Genomic DNA, 20,338 nt, shown 5'->3' with positions numbered 1-20,338 from the left:
TTTAGCCTGACCAGTACAGTTTCATTTCCCCCCACTTCCCACCCAAGCTGTCTCTGTGCCACTCTGGGGCCAAAGAGCAGCTTTGTGGTCCCCTGTACAGTGCATGTTGCAGTTTTCTTGTGTTTCAGAGTGAGAGAACCCAAGCACTGCAAACACAAGGAGCAAACATGGAAGGATGCTGTGCACTTTGGGACACTTGTACCCTTGCATGCTTTGAGCTTTAAGGGCAAGTTTATGGACTCTCTTTCACAAAGCAGACCAGTCTTTGTTTTTCCTTTCTCTCTTTTAATAAACACCATTTAGTTTAAAAACAGGAAAAACTAGTGAAAAGGGCTGACTTGCTTTGTAGATTTTCAAATTATCACAACAGTTTGTGCAGATGCCTATTAATCTCATCCTTTTTGCTTTTCAAAACCATGCAAATGGTAAGCAGTCCCTCCAGTACTCACTACAGCCTAGCAAGTCCAGTGAACAACCCACACAACAATTCAGTCTAATCTGATGTACAGATTTGTTTTTTCAGACAACCTGAAAATCCTTGGTCTAGTATGAGGGACTAACTCATTCTACACTCCTCTTCCCAGTTAAATTGTGTCCTTACCTCTAAGTAAGAGTGCTCATAGTCCTGTGGATTATTAGGGTTGTTTTTCTAGTGTTTGACACTTCTTTTAACCCACACTTCTGTTCCTGTGCTGCAGTTTTCCAGCATGTGCAGTTACAGTTGGAGCATGGGGATGATGACAGGAGCATCCATCTCAGGCACAAGTGCAACCAAAATGCCAACCAGGGGGACATCTGCCAGCTCCCTTCCAGCTGGTGCTACCACACAGGAAAAGGCTGCAAGCTACAGACGTTTTGGGGCACTGCACTTTTTTTCTAAATGCTCTCATAGGTACCATGGAGAAATTAGAAAGTTGTTTAAATGTTCCCATTAAACTGTGGAGACAGAGTTTTACCCCAGGTTTTATTGCCATCTGGAGCCTGGAAACCTGTGGAAGCAGTGCCTTGTTTGGAAGGTCAGAAGCCCATACCACATCAGAGAGCCCAGCTCTGCCTAGAACATACTTAGGAAATGTTGATTTGGTGCATGCCAGGAGGGATTTCTGGCCACAATAGCTCTTAAGAAATTCTCTCCAAAGGACTCATTTTCAGACTCACATACATCAGTTCAGCGTCCAGATGATATAAAAATAAAATATGACAAGTCATATCCTTGCCACCATAGATGTAGTTAACCTGTAAGAAGGCAGTCAAGCAATTAAATAACACTTTCAAATAAGCTGTCAAGTAAACAACACCCACTTTTGAACTAATCTTTGTTTGCATTTACTGAAAGATTGTAACTTGCTGATATTAAGAATTTCAGAGGAAAAAATCTAATTGCTCAAGATGTCCATCCCATTTTATGGGCAAAGGCGATTCAGAAAAACCCATATGTTTGGTAAGTGTCCAAACATGTGGACGCTTATGCAAACCAACAATTCTTTGAAGTATGCTGCTTTCTAAAGTCCAGGCTGAAACTTAAATTTAATAATCAACAGAACAGGCAGAGCTAAGGCAGAAACTCTCTGCTAAACTCTGCAGGACTGGGATATGAGAGGAGGCGTCTCTCTGAAGTGACATTATAGGCCCAGATGTGTTGTAAGAGAATAAGTCTGTCTTAAGATGGTCTGTAGACCCTGTGAACCTCCTTGTTTCGTGACTTTAAAGCAAGAAGAAAAATAAATAATGAAACATATTAAAGTCATTATTGTTGCTGTGTGTGCCTTCTGAAGGTTTGGGTTTTTAAAAGCTCCAACCTTTGCAAAAAAGTGCTCAGTGAAATTAAAGGCAGCAAATCTACACTGAACTGTATTTTTATATACTACCAAATTTACATGTGGAACTCATTGTCACAAGATATTATTAAAGCCAAGAGCTTAGCAGGATTCGAAAAGGCTTAGACATTTATGTGAATAATAAGAACATCTACAGTTGGACCAGAAAGGAAAAAGACATTTATAAGTGACACTAAAACTCAGAGGTGAGGGCATACACCAATTGCTAGATGCATTGGTTTAGGGAGTAAATACCCAACTGACACTTTTTCCATAGCTGTCCATTTCTTTGCATCCTTTTTGTAAGCATCTGGTACAGACCAGTGTCAGAGGGACCATCCAAATCTGAGGCAGTCCAGCAGGTGTTATGTTCAAAACTCTTTTTAATGTAAAGCTGTCATTAAATATTTTGGAAAGACTGCTTATTCCTTACCTAATCCTATAGCATTTGGCAGCTCTTAAAAAGGGTAATGGATATTCCACAGTACTTTGTATATCCACAAGAAAAGGGGAGTTATTTGCAATATTTTCTTATGTCTTGTGCCAGGACCTTTTCCCCTTTAAGTGGCATCAGACTCCATGGGTCCATATGGACATTCCACCTCAAACAAAACACTGTTCTACAAAACCACTGGAGTTTCACAACACCACTGAAAAGTCCCATGATTAAGCACATGAGATGCCACTCCCAAATCCTAACAGAGTCCAGAAACTGGGAGTGCTGAAGGAATCTGCAATTGTAAGCAAAGCCTTACAAGTGCTAAGGATCAACACTGCAGAAAAGGTCAAATAAACGAGTGCTGTGAGGCCATGAAATTATCCACTTTCATCTGTTAAACACCTGAGAGACATTTATATCACTAATGACCTGTAAACACATATTGACACAAACACAGCATTTGCTACTAATAAGTGTGTGTTTGTGTCAATAGGAAGAAAATTGTGGCCTCTCTCTTTTGTCCGTAAACTTTGCCTGTCTTATTCTAGCCATCATAGTTTGATCTTTGCTGATTTTTATTAAGTCTAAATATCAAATGAAGTGATTTTTCTGCTTGGAATAAAATATCACGAATGTGATAACGTATTCAGAAGAAAAGTCAAAATGACCCTTAAAAAAGGAATGCATAAACTCCTAGAATTGAATTTATGCTACTTAGCATCACATTAAAAATATTCAAAATATAAATCAAAATTCAAGGGTATAACTTATATTCAATTTCAAATTTATGGCATTTTAAAATAGGATGATTTCCTTAAATGTGCAATAAATTTGGTTTTGTGGAATTGCACATGCCACCTTATCATGACAGTTGCTTTATCTACACAGTCCACTGAAGCCTAGTCACTTTATATAATCTGAATTCACAAATCAACTGTCGTCTTCACTTCACTGATTCATTGCTGATGGGCCTTTCACAAGGTAAAAAATCCTTTCCAAGTTGACAAGAGCAATAAATGGAGAGGTGAGAGCTGCCTCTCCATCCTGCTGTTCTATTGTGCTGCCGATAGTGACACATGGCAGAATAAGCTCATAAACCAACCTCATCTTTTGACCTCTGCAGAGCAAACGGAAACAGAGGGGCATTTATGATGATGACTATATTTAGAGACCAATAATGACTAGATAAACCTCTGAAATCCAACCAGCTCAAGCAAAGCTTGGAAAAATGTGATGGTTTTGTGTATTTAATATGGTGAAAAAGTGTTGAAAATACAGCTATGAAACTTTTGGAATGACCTAGAACAAGTCAGCTGCATCAGGTTATAAGATACTTACAACTATCCAATACACACAAGAGAAATTTTGAAAAGATTAACGAAACTGTAATTGGAATTTTTTTTTAATGTTGTTCCAGATTAAGCAGAAACAACATACAAATCAACAACTGAACAGAACAGGATGGCATTCTAGGAATAACCAAACTATATAATTACCAAATAACTATTTTAAGTTAGAAGACTTTCTTTGGCCAATACTGGTCAGGAGAGAAAGATAGGTGAACTAAAAACGCATATGGGCTTGTATCATCCTTTGCAAGTATTGTAGTACTGAATTTTGATTTATTAGGGATATTGTCTTTTTAGGAACAAACACTAGTGATTAAATTTCAACCACCTCATTATTTGCCTTCTCTAGTGAGGACACAAGTTTTGTGCAGTTTAACGAAGAACCAGCAGCAAAACTTTGGAGCTGTGAGCTCAGCCTGTGCAACTGCCTCACCTGCAGGATCAGCTGGGTCCCCAGGCTAGAGAGTGCCAGCACTGTGGAAAGCAGCTTGATCAGTCAGCAATGCCCATTTCAAGTCCTAGAATACAAACAGTTCACCTTGTCTGTGCACTTAGTAGTAGAAAACTTTTTACTTGTATGGAAAGATAAATTAATACTTATTCATTCCAGCCACAACAAAGGCTTTCTTTTTCCATAGTAAGAATAAATATATATCAATACCAGATATATTCCAGTTTTCAGTGATATGTTGTCTTGCTTTAGTCATGAATATATAATTCCTTCTGCGTTTTACAGAATGGCTCTTCAGAATCTGTAGTCACTTTAAAAAATATGCACTGAAAAAGTTTTACACTGCAAGCAGTAATAGTAATTGCTTAATTGCCAAAATTTGGTGAAATCAAATTATGAAAACAAATCTATATAGAATCAATAGAAAAGCTAAAGTTTCAGTGGAAACTGGGAGAAGACCCCACCCTTGCAATAATGTCTACTACTCTCATGCACACCCCGCTGCCACCCTTGGATTGGTATAGCAAGCACATGAAATGATTTTGAACTGCCTGTCTGCACTTCTAGCATTCACATGGAAAAAAAAAAAAAAGGGTTTTTTTAACTCTTTCTTCCAAATGCAGATTTTAGCAAACCAATGATAAAATATTTTTCAATTAACACCTCCATTGTAAAATGTACAAGCTACAATAGGGAATAATAATAATAGCACTGAAGTCTCCAGATGCTAAGAGAAAAACTAATGCTCAATGTATTCAATGTTTCTCAAAGCTGTTTTTCATTCCTAAAGTAAACAAGTCCCCCAGCAGACCTTCAGCAAACAGGAATTCACAGCAGTTTTTAGGAGGAGAACTTTGCCATTCACATGAAACCATCCTCTATCTCACCATTTTTCTGAGGTTTACACACTGGCCAACACTTCCCCAAGAGCATGACTATTTTGCTACAAACAAAATAGCAATCTTAGACCTGTAAATTAATAAAAACAGGAAAGCCACAGCAACTGCTTTCCATCCCCAGAAATATTAAAATATTTAAACTGGGCATCCACCCCTTCCCTAGAAATGCATTTCTGCTTAAGGCAAGAAAGCATCCTAAAAGGTGAAATGACATGTCTACAGGTTACATCTGTAGTACATAAGAAATCAATAAAAGACACTTCCATAAGTGTGACTGAGTTCACTGTGAGATTACAGGGACAAGAATAAGCAGCTAGACCAAAAAAGATGGTTCATCTCCCCAAGTATTGTCTCCTAACCTTCTCTAGATCCAGTGAAATGTTATTGTACAAACCTGTGCAGACTTAGGGCAATATTTATAGCAGAAATTAAATGCAGAATAGAAGCTTTCTTCATTAAAAATTTCATTTTTACGTCCATCAAGTTGAAAGTTGTTCAAGTGCCCAGTGCCCTCTGTATTTGTTAGACACAGAAGTACTGGAAATGTAAAGCAAGATTCCTTGCCCAGAGAAGCTGATGGTATCACCTCTTCTGCTCTGATTGTGTCCCATGATTCTGGGCATATATTTGATTATATTAAAGCATTACAAACTCCATTACCATTTGAACACACCTGGGAATACAGACACACCTGGTTAAAAGAATACTCTGGCTGCCCTCCCTCCGCACACCCTCCCCCCAAAAAAAAGAAGCCACAACAAAACAGAATACAATATATTTGCTCAGAAACACTGACGTCTATTTTATGGTGGAGTGACGTGCTCTAGATGCTCATTGAGTCCATCTCAAAAGCCCCACAAACACCAAACACCACCACTCCCATTTTTATTGATAAGGCTCTGTTGAAGCTGTGTTTGAGCTGGGTCAGTTTTCAGGTAGAGCTCAGGATTTGGGTTAGAAGCCATAGCCAGGCTAGAGGTCATATTCTAATTAGATAGCTCTGAAACCTCATGAACTCAGGACTGTGAATTAACAAAAATAAACTGAATTCAAGGAATTGCACCATCAACCACAATTCCCCTCTTATATCTTGCCATGGCAACAGTTTAATTTCACCACCCAGCTCTGAGTTGTCCCTCATCAAATGCCACAATTTACCATGCCAGGCCACTCCAGAAAGTTTGTAAGGTGAAGTTCTTTGTAAGCAAAAAAAAAAAAAAAGAAAAATGGTTTTGTTTGAGGGGATTGTTTCTTTCTCCCCCCCAAAACACTTTTCTTCACAGGAGTACGTGTATGTAAAACTCAGTTGTTCATGCTGATTATCTCGGGCAGTATCAGTTGGCTTAGTTTGAAAATCAGGTGTACTGTTTCATAATTAAATTATTCAACAAAACCTTGACTATAAAGCATTCTCCTAAAACCTAATTAAGAGTATGATTTGATAAAAGCACATTCTGCAGTTTTAGTTTACATTCCCATATGAGTGGGAGTGTCATTATTTCATGCTTTACACATTTGGGGCTTCACAGGGTTGTTTGCTTTTTTTTGCGTGGTTAGGTTTTTTTTCCACCTTTCCTTTCCCAAAGGTGATTTTGAATAATATAAAGAAGTACTCCAAGCTTAGATCACAGCAATTCATTAAATGTTGGCAACATTCAGTTCTGATTAAAAAAACAAAACCAAAACCAAAAGACACGCCCCTAAAAACAAACAAAAAACCCACCAAAACCCCCCAAAAAACAACAACCCCCCCCAAATCCACAACTCCCTAAAAATACCCTCAACAAATAAACCAACCCTCAACAAATGTAAGAGAAAGACATCGTAAAAGGAGCACTATTTCAAAAGTTGGCCCTTGTTCAAGCTGCATATGGTCACATAATCTTTTAAAACACACGATTCAAGTCTCAATTTAATTATGTAATAGCACAAATGGAATTACACTGCAGATGAAGTGCAGTATTTCAGCTCAAACACTCACTGGAGTTGTGTGACTGACCCAAGCTTATTTAATTTGGCCATTGTATTAGAGGGCTTAATCTGAATGCAAGCACACGTAGCAAACAACAATTTCAATGCAATACCTCCTCCTCTTGATCCAAATTTTAATACAGGCCAGGCCAGGTTATGAAGATAATTTGTCAGGCAGCTTGCAAAGATTATGACAATGTGATATTAACAAGTATTTTTCTTGAATTGTTTTATTTGCCATATATACTCGTGTGCCTCCTTAAAAATGCAGATTCATCTTTTTCCCATGCAAGTACTTGTGTGTGTGTGTGTCCTTTAAGTGGCAGATAGTTATAGTAACATCTTGGGGAGCAACTGGAAAAACAAGAACTTTCTCTTTCAAGAAACTGGGAATGCAAAATCCTAACGAGCTCATTCCTCAAGACTTGTATACTTTCTGTGCTGCAACAATGGGCACTTTTCCCACCTCTCCATGCTGGATCCTCATTTCCTCTCCAAACGGTTCTGCTAGAGGCTTCTAAAAACTGTGGGGAGGGACCAGAGATGGACTGATCAATTTCTGACTCTGGTGGAAGAAGGACGTGCAGCTTCTCAGTCTGGCCAGGGACTTCCCTGAGCTGAGAGGCCTTAGAGAATAAGTGAGGATGGAACATATGTACACTGTGTTAGGAGACAAAATACTAAGCTATATATAAATTTATTTCGAACCAGTAAGGCCAAAACAAATTCTCTTCTTTCTCTTATCTTCTAGCTTCTTAGATGCTGGGGAGAAAAAATGCAGATACTCTGGCTTTAGCCTAGCTTTTGTCAGTCACTTCTTAAAATGCCTTGCAACACATTTTAGGGAAACTTTAGATTAAAATTATAGAAGGTTGGTACAGAGCTGACAAAAAAATCAGTTTTGCTCAATTATTTCAATAAAAACAAAAAAAATGGTGTGCATGTAAACTTGAAGACAACTGCAAAATATCCCAGACAAGAAATACAAACACAAGTAAAACATATTACCTACTTGTAAAGAAACAGCCCTAGGAAAAAAAACGAATAACCAAGAGAAACTGAGACTATTTTAACTGGGCTACTTCTATAGAGGTACAGGAAATGCTTCCAGCACTTTGCCCATTACGGCTAAAGCTTCTGCTGAAATACTGCAAGACACCAGCCAGAAGAAACAAAAACCAAAGTGCCAGTATACCTGCAGAAGGTTGCCTACCTAACCATGGTCCAAGGCAACATCAGTGCATGACACCATATTCTAAATCACACCTCTCTCCTACAGAGAGCCTGAGAGTACAAGGGGTTTTCCACACTGGGAATCAATTCCATACCTGCCATATTCTCAGAACATCCTTCTGGCACTTCAGTCACTGACCAAAATTATATTTCAAGCTATGAATTTTGAGAAAATTATTATAGAGAAAAACATTACACCAATAACATTTTACTTTTGTTTAGAAAACTGTTATAGCTGCTGTACCTAATTGTTATTATAAAAAAAAATTAAGAACGTAGTCTTATTAGGCTTTTATGATGTACCTGTACATCATAGCTTGCCTAAGCATTCCTGCTAGCCACATCAAAGTGAAAGACAAAGCAGCACAAGATTTAGATTACAAACATGATTCTACACTGTACAAAGAAAGGTACCTCTCACAGAGACAGCACAGTACAGATCTCAATACACAGGGCAAGGCAACCTCATCATCACTGAGACACTCACGTGCTGCAGAAATGGGCTCTAACTAGAAGAGCTGAGGAAGATCAAGAAAAAAGCCCCAAGCCAGAGAAGAACAAGGTTCTCCTTTTTTAGCCTACCAAAACAAAGCAGAGTGGATAACATCTGTAAATACCAGTGGGGAGAGAAGTGTGAAAGAAATGAGGCTCTAGGGAGGAAAAAGATTCACTTAATTGAAAGAACCAAGTACCAATCAGCAATTAGAAATGCCAGGAAATTGGAAATTAGAAAAAGGTCATTAACCAGCAAAGTGGTGAGATCCTGAAACAGCTGCCAATGAAGGGGGATGGGGCACAAGAAACCAATCAGAGGTTCAAGTGGAACTTGAAAAATAGAGGAGGGGATTACATCATGCTATGGCTTTCAGACTTTTTCTGTCTTCTCATCTTGAACTTTTGAGGTATGGATTTTATTTTTGGCTCTGTCTTTGACTTTAGGGAAAGCTCCTTTCTCTTTTGTAGAAACTTCTACTTCCTTTTAAAACAATTATTCAACGTTTATAAAGATCTTTTATATCTATTGCAATTAAGAAGTGAATCTAAGTTTAAAAACTATTGTTTTTTAAAATTACACATTTTTTTGTTTTCGTAGTAGAATGCATCTATAACACCAATGAATACTTCTGTTCCTTGCAGCCATGTCAACATATCTTCTTTTTATGTCCCTCCTACCAGGGGTTTAAGTGCAGATTAACACAGTCTGTGGTCTCCTTCTCTTCCTTTTCTCATTTCACGCCAGCTCTCTCACTCTCCTCTCTCTTTCCTAGCACCATGCACTGAAGATATACTTTCTATACATCCTCATTGCCCCACACTACTGTCCCTCACTCTCTATCCCACATTTCCTTCTGCCCTGTTTTACCTCTGTGCAATGGCTTTATTGCACCATCTGATCTGTTCTTTCCCCACCAACATTTCCTATTTCTCTTTCTACAGAGAGGACAGCTAAACATGCACAAAACCCATTTAGACAACCGAAAAATATGACACATATCCAAGCACAGCCCATGCATTCATCAGGATTCTGAACTGCAAGTTATTAAACTAAAAAACATCCTCTAACAGACTGAGCAGAATAGGCCGCCTCTCTTTCTCCTCAGATGTTTTCCCTGTCAACACCCCATGAAGTGCAAGTACAATGTAGACCTGATTTGCTCCCCTCTAGGATCTTCAGGGAATCAGGTACTAGAAAGACCATACATTTGTTCAGGTTAGCAAAGACCTTTAATATTGTTGAGTATAACCATTAACCCAGCACTGCCAGTTCCACCACTAAACCATGGCCTTAAGTGCCACATTTAGATGTCTTTTAAATACTTCCAGACATTGGTAACTCAACCACTTCCCTGGGCAGCTTGTTCAAATGCTTGACCAGCCTTGATGAAATCTAGAGAGGTGATGCACTGTTAAGGATTACTATTATACTGGTGACAGAGCAGCCAAAATATTTTCATTGGAGACTTCTCAACAAAATGCTGACAAGGAAAGACTCCACAGTACCTGAACACAGCAACGTGAACACTGCTGGTGTCATCTTCAAGTGTTTCTTGGTGCCTTAGGTCATCTCGTTAATTTTTTCTTATACCTCTCATGCACTTTCTTTTAGTCAAAAAGTTTCTAAGTATGCAGCATGAGGCACAGAGAGGACAAAGTCATTTGACTAACATCAAAGAGATGGTCACTAAGAAAGGAAGGAGGAAATCTCCCAGGAATATGAACCTCTCTCCGCCTTAGGTTTACCAACATGACACTTCCCTCATCCATGGTTTCAAAGCCACACTTAGGTATTTCATCCACAAATGTATTCTCATCCTACCACCCAGATATTTAATTTCCAAATCCACAGACTTAATATTTTGGTATTAATTAACATTAAACACCAAAAAAATTCATCTATATTATTAATCATTTATATAGAATGCCAGTCACAGGGAAGTTAAACCTGGGCACAGTGTCCCAACTGATGCTTCATACAGCTTGGTAAAACAAATGCCACTGCAGCAAAGCAATCTAAAAATAACCTTCTCAAAACCTGCAAATGCAAACAACCTACTCCTGTTCAGAACATCAATATAATCAAGTTCTCTTTGATTATACAGGATCCTGTAATCACAGCCCTCTGAGAATTTTTTGGCTACTTTCAAAAATGTCTGAAATTTACTCTGTAAAATTAATGCACAGAATCTGAAAATTCTACCTTAGCAAATACAAAAGACCATTTGATTAGCTACAAATAAAAGCCCCTTGAGCTAAAATGAATAAGGTTTAAGCTACTTCAAATTATTTTCCCGCCTGATAAAGCCATTATCACATTTAGAGCATTTACAATGCAGAACTACATTCCTTTGATCATCTTATAAAATTAATTGATCTTGCTTATCTATTGTACTATTTTAAATCATTTTAATTGAGGACATTAGGAGAAGTAATGGTAACAACCAATGCATTTATTAGTTACTGACGTTCAAGGCAGCAATGTCATTTTCATAATCTGAATTTCTCTATAACAAAATTCCATTCTTAATGGAATTTACATATAGATCACCCCCAGCCACAAATAATTTACTGTTACTTTAAGTCCTAAAGGACAGGCAGAAAAACTGTGAAAAATCACTCCAGCCATACTTAATTTTAATTATTCTTTAAAATCAGATAGAGACCCTGAAGTTAAATTCTCATAATTAAATAGAAATTAAAAGTTTCTAAAAGCCTTATTTTCAACTCCAATTTGAAATGCAAATGAACACATAAGAAAATTGTCCCATGAAGAACTGAGTAATGTTCATCTACAATGTTTTGTTCCATAGCCCCAACACTCCTCCCCCACCCAGAGTCCCATGGAAGTCCTCACTTAGTTAAAGGCTACAAAAGACTGGGTGCAAGATTCCATTATTAACCAAAGTCCTGACTATGTTCAGTGCTGCTCCTGTCAGTGTCTGCAGAACTGCCTGGCTTACCTTGAAAGAGTCCTAATGTTTCCATGATAGACTGTGAGTTTGTGTGATCCACTGTGCCACAGATCAACTGAACCCCTTTGAAAGAGAAGGGTGACTTTCTTTCCCAGTAAAGGAATGTTCCATTGCCCATGTGGCTGAAATCATTATTAACACAAACTGAATTTTTCCTGGGCTAAAGATATTGAAAATATGCTTCATCTCCAGCCTTAAGTCCTCTGCCTGACTCATGGGGTTCTAAAATTAAAGAATACACACTCATTTAATCAAGTTAAATGGGATTTTCAGTAGCACAAAAGCAAAGTTTAGATATGCTGCACAAATGCACACGCAAATGATTGTGTCAGCATGCCACTGCACGCTTGGGAAATAGGTTCAATCCTCCTTGCCATGAAGCTGTTGCACTGCTCCAGGCAAAGCACTCAGGTCATGTCTATGCTGACAATTGCCATCACACCTGTGCCAGGACTACTGGTCTTCTCTGCTATCACCTCTTTTTGTCAGCCTCTCTGGACTCTGTCTGCTTCAGCGCCAAAGTGTCTGCTGATCTTCAAGAAGAAGACATACTGCCTTCCTCCTCCTTGCCTCCTGCCTTGTCAGGTCAGTAATTCCTATTCCCAACTCCTTGTCCTGCTGCAGCTCCATCTCTCTTCCCCACTACAAAAAGAAACAATTCTAGAGGGAAGACAAGCCAACAGGCAGTGGCTTAGACAACGGACAAAAACTAGCAGCATAATCAGGGTGTCTGACATAGGCTACAAAATACCACAATGCATGAAGACTAGTTTTGTGAGTGCAGTGATGCAGGAGACTAAGGTTAGGACAGATGCACCATTTTTCCATTTCTAAATTATAAAATGAAGGCAATAGCGCTTACTGGACTGCAAACACATTATGTACCAAGCTTTAGGTGCTCAGTTGCATTCTGATTTTGACCATCTTTGCAAAAGTACAGAAGTAATTATATCTAGGTGGTTTATTGTGGTAACTTGTCAAACTAATTTCTGTGGGATAGATGCTCCTATGTGGTGGGAGCAGCGTGTCAGTCGCTGCTGTGTGACAGCGCTGAGGTTGCTATAATGAGACAGTAGCATGTGGAAGGTTTGCCTTTACCTGAGACAAGGCTGAATGTAACAGCTGCTTATGCTTTGATGACATAAAATAAAATTTAAAAAAAAGAAAAAAAAAAAAGAAGAAGAAAAAAAAGAATGAAAAGGTGGGTCAGCTAGCAGCAAGATGTAAATCTGCAACTAGGTTGGAATAAGCAGCCCTTATTCATGCTGGTCACTAGTCTACACCAGAGAAACCACTTAGTACTGGGCTCAGAAGAGAGAAGTGAGGAACCTGGTTACAAGTTGAAGAGGTGGGCACACCTCTATAGGGTAGCTGCACTATAATATTCATCCCTTTTGTCCTTGGCCAAGACTACAGGCAGCAAATGCTGTGCTGTCCCCACCGGGACTCATCAAAGAGCAAGGGGAGGAAAGAAAAAGAAAAAAGAAAGCTGCAATAAACACTGTAAAGAGAAACTGTCTTTACTTGTTCTGATGACTAGACGTTTTTGTTTCTCTTTATATGGCTTGTAGTGAGTACAAAGCTCTGGCATTCCCCTTTATAGAATGGGAAAATGACAGTTAAAAGTAAACACTTGCATTTAAACATACACAATGCAAGGACACCACCATGTTTTTGCTACAACAGCAAGTCTGTCCTAACATTATTATTAGAATATTGACTCTGAAAACTAAACTTCTTACTCATTCACTAAAGTTTGCAGATTTTTAAGATGAAGGTTTTGGTTCGGTGGGTTTGGGGTTTTTTAAATCTTATTTTGTGTTTTAGCTTCATCCCCAGAGGAACTCCTGAATCAACAGAGTCCCATCACAAAAGTACCAGCTCTACCTTTCCAAGTGCTCCAGAGGAAAGGACCTGTTTGATTTCAGGCTACTCTGAGGCCATTTTTTAATTCCCACAATCTAAGGTTCTTGGCAGCAGAGGTAAACACGATGTAAGTAGAGTTGGAAGGCAAAAGGATAAATAAGAATATAAACTGGTTAGGTGAATATATTTTGAGAAACTGAAAATATAAGGAAGTAGAGACAGTTTTTAACATAGAAAGCAAAACTGAAACTAAAATTACACTAATCAGACCTGAGCAGCCAAGCTATTAGGCTGTGGGTTTTTCATTGTGTAGTAACCTCTAGTGTACCTTTTCTGTCCCCTTTACGAATCCAGACCTGCAGCCTCCCTCTATGGCTGTGGTGCATCTGGTACACTAAATTCAGCTTCTATTACCAAAGAGCCCATTAATAACAACAGCATGAGCTTCCAGGCTGTCAGAACTGTTTTCATTTCAGATATTTCTCTTGTTGAAACAGAAAAGAGTGTAAAACAATGCAGCTGTGTCTCCCTCTAGTTTATGGCGTGCTGGTTTGAACGGCATAGATATGGTTAACATCTTATTACTACAACCTAAGGCAGTAGAGCTCTGTGTTCGAAATTTCCCAGAGTGTATATTATTAACAATATATTAACATATATATATGTTAATATATATTATATATTGTATATTAATAATATATTCCTGACACAGAGATTGATAAGAAACTACTGTACTTGTTTGGTTAGGGAAACTTAACACATTGCTGGTCATTGTAAAAACATAGTCAAGATAAACTATTTGTATTTTATTCACCTAATTTAGGTGAGGCCAACCACTGGTGTGAAGTTGAGTGCTGATCACACCGAGGTGGTATGTTTTGTGGTAAGTAGTTCAAGCATAAAATCCATTCAGAATTTCATGGCACAATAATCATCATTCCTGTGTCACCTCACTGGAAATGTCCTTGCGATGGCCAGGATCTCCCTGCCCGAAGCACCTGGCTGCTCCTGAGTGCTGGGCAGGTGAATTCTGGTCTTTGTCTCCAGCTGCCTTGCAAGGTGGCAGCAAATACCACTCTCCAATGACTCTCTCAAACACAAAACAACATTCAAAGATTTGTTTGTAAAGACCCCTGAAATCTGAAGGCATCTGTTACTCAGTGTAAGTAACCCATTAACCTAATTAGATCTATCAGCAACTGTTCCTTTGGTTTGATTCTTATAGGAGCCAATCCCAGCAAAATGCATCCCAGAATACAAATAATGAGTCAATACGACCATGACACATGATTTTTGTAAGATTTTGAGTAAGTAACATAATTGTAAGATTTTATAAGATTTTAATAAGCAATCCACGACAGAATGCTAGACCTTTCATATGGAAAAATGAAAGGTGATTAAGTCAAAGTCTTCATCTTTGGAGTCCTCAGGAATGAGAAAAAATGGTATGATGGTAAATGGAGCAGCCTAAAAATTCCCCTAGTCTATGGCAGGAATGACAATGACATAACTTGTCCTGATGCCTGAAGTTTTGATTATGTTGCCAGAAACATGGATATTTAGTCAGGCTTCTCAATAAAGCAAATTTTCCAGCAGGCTATGGAAAAGTAGGTATAAAGGATTTTTTTACCTGAGAAGAAACCTACAGCGAAAAGACAGTTAGGGCAACTCTGATCCCAGGCATCATCCTCTGACAGACCATTCCTGGATTTATGGCATTACTGGTTCTTAAGCACACACAATGAAATCCCTATCACAGTCCTGGCAAACTCCTGTGGAGGAATCAACCCCAGGCTAGTAACAGTCATGACACGCCTCCAGTGGAACGTGTCTTAACACAACCCTGACAGGTTTTCAGGCTTGCAAAGAAATAACCCTAACACAAAAAGCAGTTAGACAGCTATTAACACAAAGCTCTCTCCGACATGGCTTGACCAAGGAGTGTGGTGTCAATTGAAAGAGGTGAATGCCAAAGAGGACAAAGCTGAAGTGCTCTCTTAGAACACAATTTCATAGTGAGAAGGTTTGCTAGGATGGATGCTAAGCTGGAGTTCAGGAACAGTAATGGCAGCACTAACAGATGTTTTAGTCTTTTATCTATAGATTTTAATCTTCAATATGCGCCTTTGTTACATATACCAAACATCCCACTTGCAAAGTATTTGCTAGATAATAATTTCATCAAACCTACAAACCGTATATTCAGTTTAATTTTTATTTCTTTGCCTATAAAAGTACCTACAGAGGTGTCAGTTCAAGGCCAATCACTTGGATTTGAATTCAGTTGATTTACCAAACAGTAACCTTCAACTTAGATCGGACTGGTTTGCATGTTTGAGTATCTCACTTGTCTCGCTCTGCCACCCTCCATAAGGGTCTAAATCACTAACACTAAATGTCAGCCACTGTGGATGACAATGCATCTGGCAGCACCACAGATTATTTGTACCATGTGGCAAGTCAAGGAAGTGCTCTCTCCCTGTTACAGCTGCATGGACCTTCCCAATGTGTGAGGAAAAGGATTTGAGCTGCTGGAGTACAGGCAAGGACAGGGGAAGCACACCTCCCACTCACAAACCCCTCCATGGTACATGGGCCCTTCCAGTGCCTTGCAGAGTTGCCCTGGACAATCCAGAGAGCTTCAAGGCCTCAGGAACAGCATGGAACTCAGAGACACTGCCCTCAGCAAACTACAATTGCCCAACTCCTTCCATCAAGGGCTGACATCCCTGAAGTGCCAGCAGAGGCCAACCACAGGGCTCCTCCTCAGAGGACACCAGCAGATCGTGTGTCCAGGCGACGGTGGCACTCCCTGAAGCAAACCAGTGCCAAGCACATCAGTCAACAGCACACACCTTCCAGACATACCTGTGCCACCCCGCTTAACTTGTTGCTCCACTCATAAATGCTAGTGAGAAAGAGGAACACAAATAGCCTATGGAAGACAATGCTAGTGAAAAGGACAGTGACCCAAACAGAAGCCTGTCTATGTCAATAATCAGGCATTGAGAAAGACAAAAATAAGTCCTCTAAACAAATCTGAACTGCCTCAAGGCTTCACACTGCCTGTGACAGCCTCTATCCCTTCCACAACTACAGTAAAGGTTAAAAATATTGCAGTTTTAAGGGGAAAAGTATAAAAAACTCAAGAGCAGAGATGACTGAAGCTGAGCAGCAAGGCCTGAAGACTCCCAAATCTGTCAAAAGGGGAGCAGCAGACAAATCTGTCAAAATCTGTGCAGCAGGCAGCCCCTGCAGGTCCTCCCCTGCTCACTGCCGCCCACCACTCCTGGCCTTAGGACCTGGAACTGTGTATGCAAACCTCCTCTGAAAAATACCTGTTTTACATATAGCTCCCACCTTTCCCCCTCCATGATCATTTGGGAATGAAGGGGGAAAAAATTGTCATATGGATAACATGACACATGCAATTCAAATGTGATCTCCTAATGAAGGAGCAGCACTGACTGATCCAAAGAGGAACGTCCCAGCAGGGAAAGCAGACTGTGAAGTTATGTAAATAAAAGGGTCCCAAGGAGAGGCCTCTCATGTGCCCATACAGGAGCAACACTGGTGGGGCAAACACATTCATCTTGTGCTGTGATGAGGAGGGGGAGAAACTGCGCAGCAATGTAGTTCAAATGGAGACACACAAAATATCCCTCTCCCACCAACGCAACTGTGGTGTTTCTACAATCACCACTGCAAATTTTGTAATAAAATGAGACTAAGAATCATAAATTATATGTAAATTGCTTGTGTATAATTTACGAATACCTAGGGCTAGATATTATTATTCTCTGCATTGATAGTTTTCTGCCAAATGCTCAGATTGCTGCTTTGTAGCTTAGCATCCTCTCTTCTCCTCTGTGACCCCACAAGTGAATACATGTATTGTAAAAGAACAACATTTACTTATGACTAAAGGGGGAAATATCCTAGTTATACTGAAAAGCTTACATTTACTATAGGAAATAATAAAAATAATAATAAAGTCTAAATTGCTTTCCTCATAAAAATACTAAAGCAATATGATCTCTGCTTGCCTATGATTAAGGGTGCTTTGTAAACAGATTGTTGTTCATTTTGTGATTCAGATACCATAATACTGCAAGATCAGGGTCTGTTTCAGTCTGAAAATATTTAGCAACCCTACAAGTTAAACATGATATATATAAATAGAACTTCCTAATTAACATTTCTCTTTTGTCTGACACTTTATTTGCCTTTTTTTTTTTTAATGGATAGCAAGCACAATGACAGCATGGTATTACTCTTGAAATAAACCTGCCAAGACAAAAGCATGTGTCTTGGATTTATTTTTAACAAAAAGAACAGAAGTAGCATCTTTTCCTGGGGTTTGCTTTTGTTCTGTCTGTAGGATGTTCTGATAGTAGGTTGATTTGTTCAGTAAAAAACAATAAGTAGAAAATACTTTTTCTGAAGAGATATTCAGTACTTTAACCTGCCCTGATAACCTGAGATACATGGAAGATACTTAAGGGTCATCTGTGCTCTTTGACAAGTGTTACATCTGGTATGACAGGCAAAGATACAACCTTAGCACTCATCTGATGGTGCCATTTTGAACCTAACTCTGGTGGTAAAATGTTACTTTTTTCCTAATACAAAATGTGATAGCTTACTGCTGAAACATGGATTTCCAGACAGAAGATAATATCAAAGTGGCCATTTGTGATGCCTGAAATCATAACCTCCATGTAAGGCTCAAAGACTCATTCCATACAAGAGATACATACATAAAATACTGCAGTCATTTATGGATGCCCTTTAGCTCAGATGTCTAAAACTATTCCAGTGAAATACAGCAACCCAAACCCAGGTTTTTGACATTTTATTGAATGATTATATAGGAAACTAAAATTAGATAGCTATGTGGATGCTCCAGTCACAAGAATGGCTGTCCTCAGCCTCATGCTGCAGAGACACTTCAGCTCCACACCACTTTTGAGAAGAAAGAAATGTGCCCCCTTCATCTTTCCTTGCCTAGGTAGATACTACCCAATTTCTCCTTCTGATCCATCTCTAGGGTGCTTTCTAGACATGGAATATAACCCAATAACTCCCCACAAAACCTCGTGTTCCAGGACTCACCCCATGCCCCTTGCCTCTAGCCCACAAACATAAGAAAACTTTTTGAATACTGGTCTGAAAAAAACATATTGATTCCTGGGAAAATATCTCCACATACATACCTTACATATTTTGGGGAATAATTAATTTTTTAAACAATCTTCTTTTTAATAAGCCTGAGCGATAAGATTTCTTTCACATGTTGCATAGCCACGTTGGAGTAAACATGGGGACACCCAAGGACAGCCAGGACAGAGGGAACAAGGTGCATTGCAGCCTGTGCCTGCCTATATAGCTGCATTAAGCTAAGCCACAATCTTGCCTTTAAGCTAATTAATTAACTGCTTTCAACCATAACTGTTTCTTCACAGCTTTCTTAGTCTGGCAGTGATAAATACACAGTAATGATGTTAACAGTTTGGATTTACACAGCTGGTGTAACATACAGAATGGCATCCATATTTATGGACTTGGCAAGGTCCCGAGCCAGCCTGCACTAATGTATCACCACTGAAATCACAGCAACTGGGCAGATTTACACCACTGAGTGATCCGATGACCTACTCGGTGTATCAACTCCTATGTGGGCATTAAGCCCAAAAGCAGTATTTCTATATTCATAAAAGTACCTACTCACCAAACAAGCTAAAGGTACTACACCGGAAATCACCTCTCTTCAATTACTGCATGTAATTTTTAATGCTGTTCAAGTTTAATTACAGTGAAGTACTTAACTGGTCTGCAGCTGATTGATCATGTTCTTGACTACTCGTCTCCTATTCCTCACAACTGCCAGATGGAGAGATCTAGATTAGTTTACACCACATAATGAGAGCTTACTGCTGAAATATGAATGAATATTGCATAGTTCAACTTGACCTGCTTTAACAACCTTTATTTTAAAAAACCCACCTCTGGCTAATCAATTATTTTTATTTGCCTTTCTTGCTTGCCAGGAATTGCTATGCATTTAGGTATTTTATTTAAAATGGAAATGAAATCATAATACACTAATTTAGTCAATAACCAAATGCATAAAACATATTGGGTTTGGGTTTTGTGGGGATTCTTAATGTGATCCTGCTTGCACACTGGTTATGTTCTTTTACTCACTTGTTTCTTTGGAGGAACTTTAGAGTTCCTCGGGATTCATGCTACTAAAGAAAGATGCTTGTAATTATAATGTTGCTGATTTGATCCATCTATGACAGAGTTCAAGAGAGAAGGAGAAGGAAGACCATTAAAGAGAATATGTTTCTCTCAAGTCCTAGTATTTATGCTATTCTAAAAATATTTTTTTTTCTCCTGTAACCCCTCCCTTCAAAAGCAATAAGCAAACATATCCTTAATTTATTCACTTCTAAAAACTTGAATAAGCAATGCCCAAAACATGATTGAAAAAAAAAAGATGTTTTTTGAGCCAGAACTACAAATCAGTTGTTAGTCTTCAGCATAAACATCAAGACAAGACCTTCTGTCCTAGCTCAGGAGGAATGGGACAGAGAGGGAATAGAGTAGGGACCCTTGTATTTCTGCTGTGATTCCAGAAGCAACCTAGAGAGTTTTGCAAGGCATAAAGTGTTAACAGCTCTTACAGCTTCAGACAAGTACGTGTTAGCTGTAACATGTTTGAAATAAATTAAAAGTTAACCTCGCATCTGCAGCAGCCTAAGTGCATTACACAAGCCTACGTGCATGAATTTGGAAAGACCTTCATAAATTCTGGATGAAGGAGCAAGAAAGAGGCCA

The sequence above is a fragment of the Corvus cornix genome, chromosome 11, assembly GCF_000738735.6.
Source record: "Corvus cornix cornix isolate S_Up_H32 chromosome 11, ASM73873v5, whole genome shotgun sequence".
NCBI lineage: Eukaryota > Metazoa > Chordata > Aves > Passeriformes > Corvidae > Corvus > Corvus cornix.
This window is presented reverse-complemented; position numbering follows the sequence as displayed.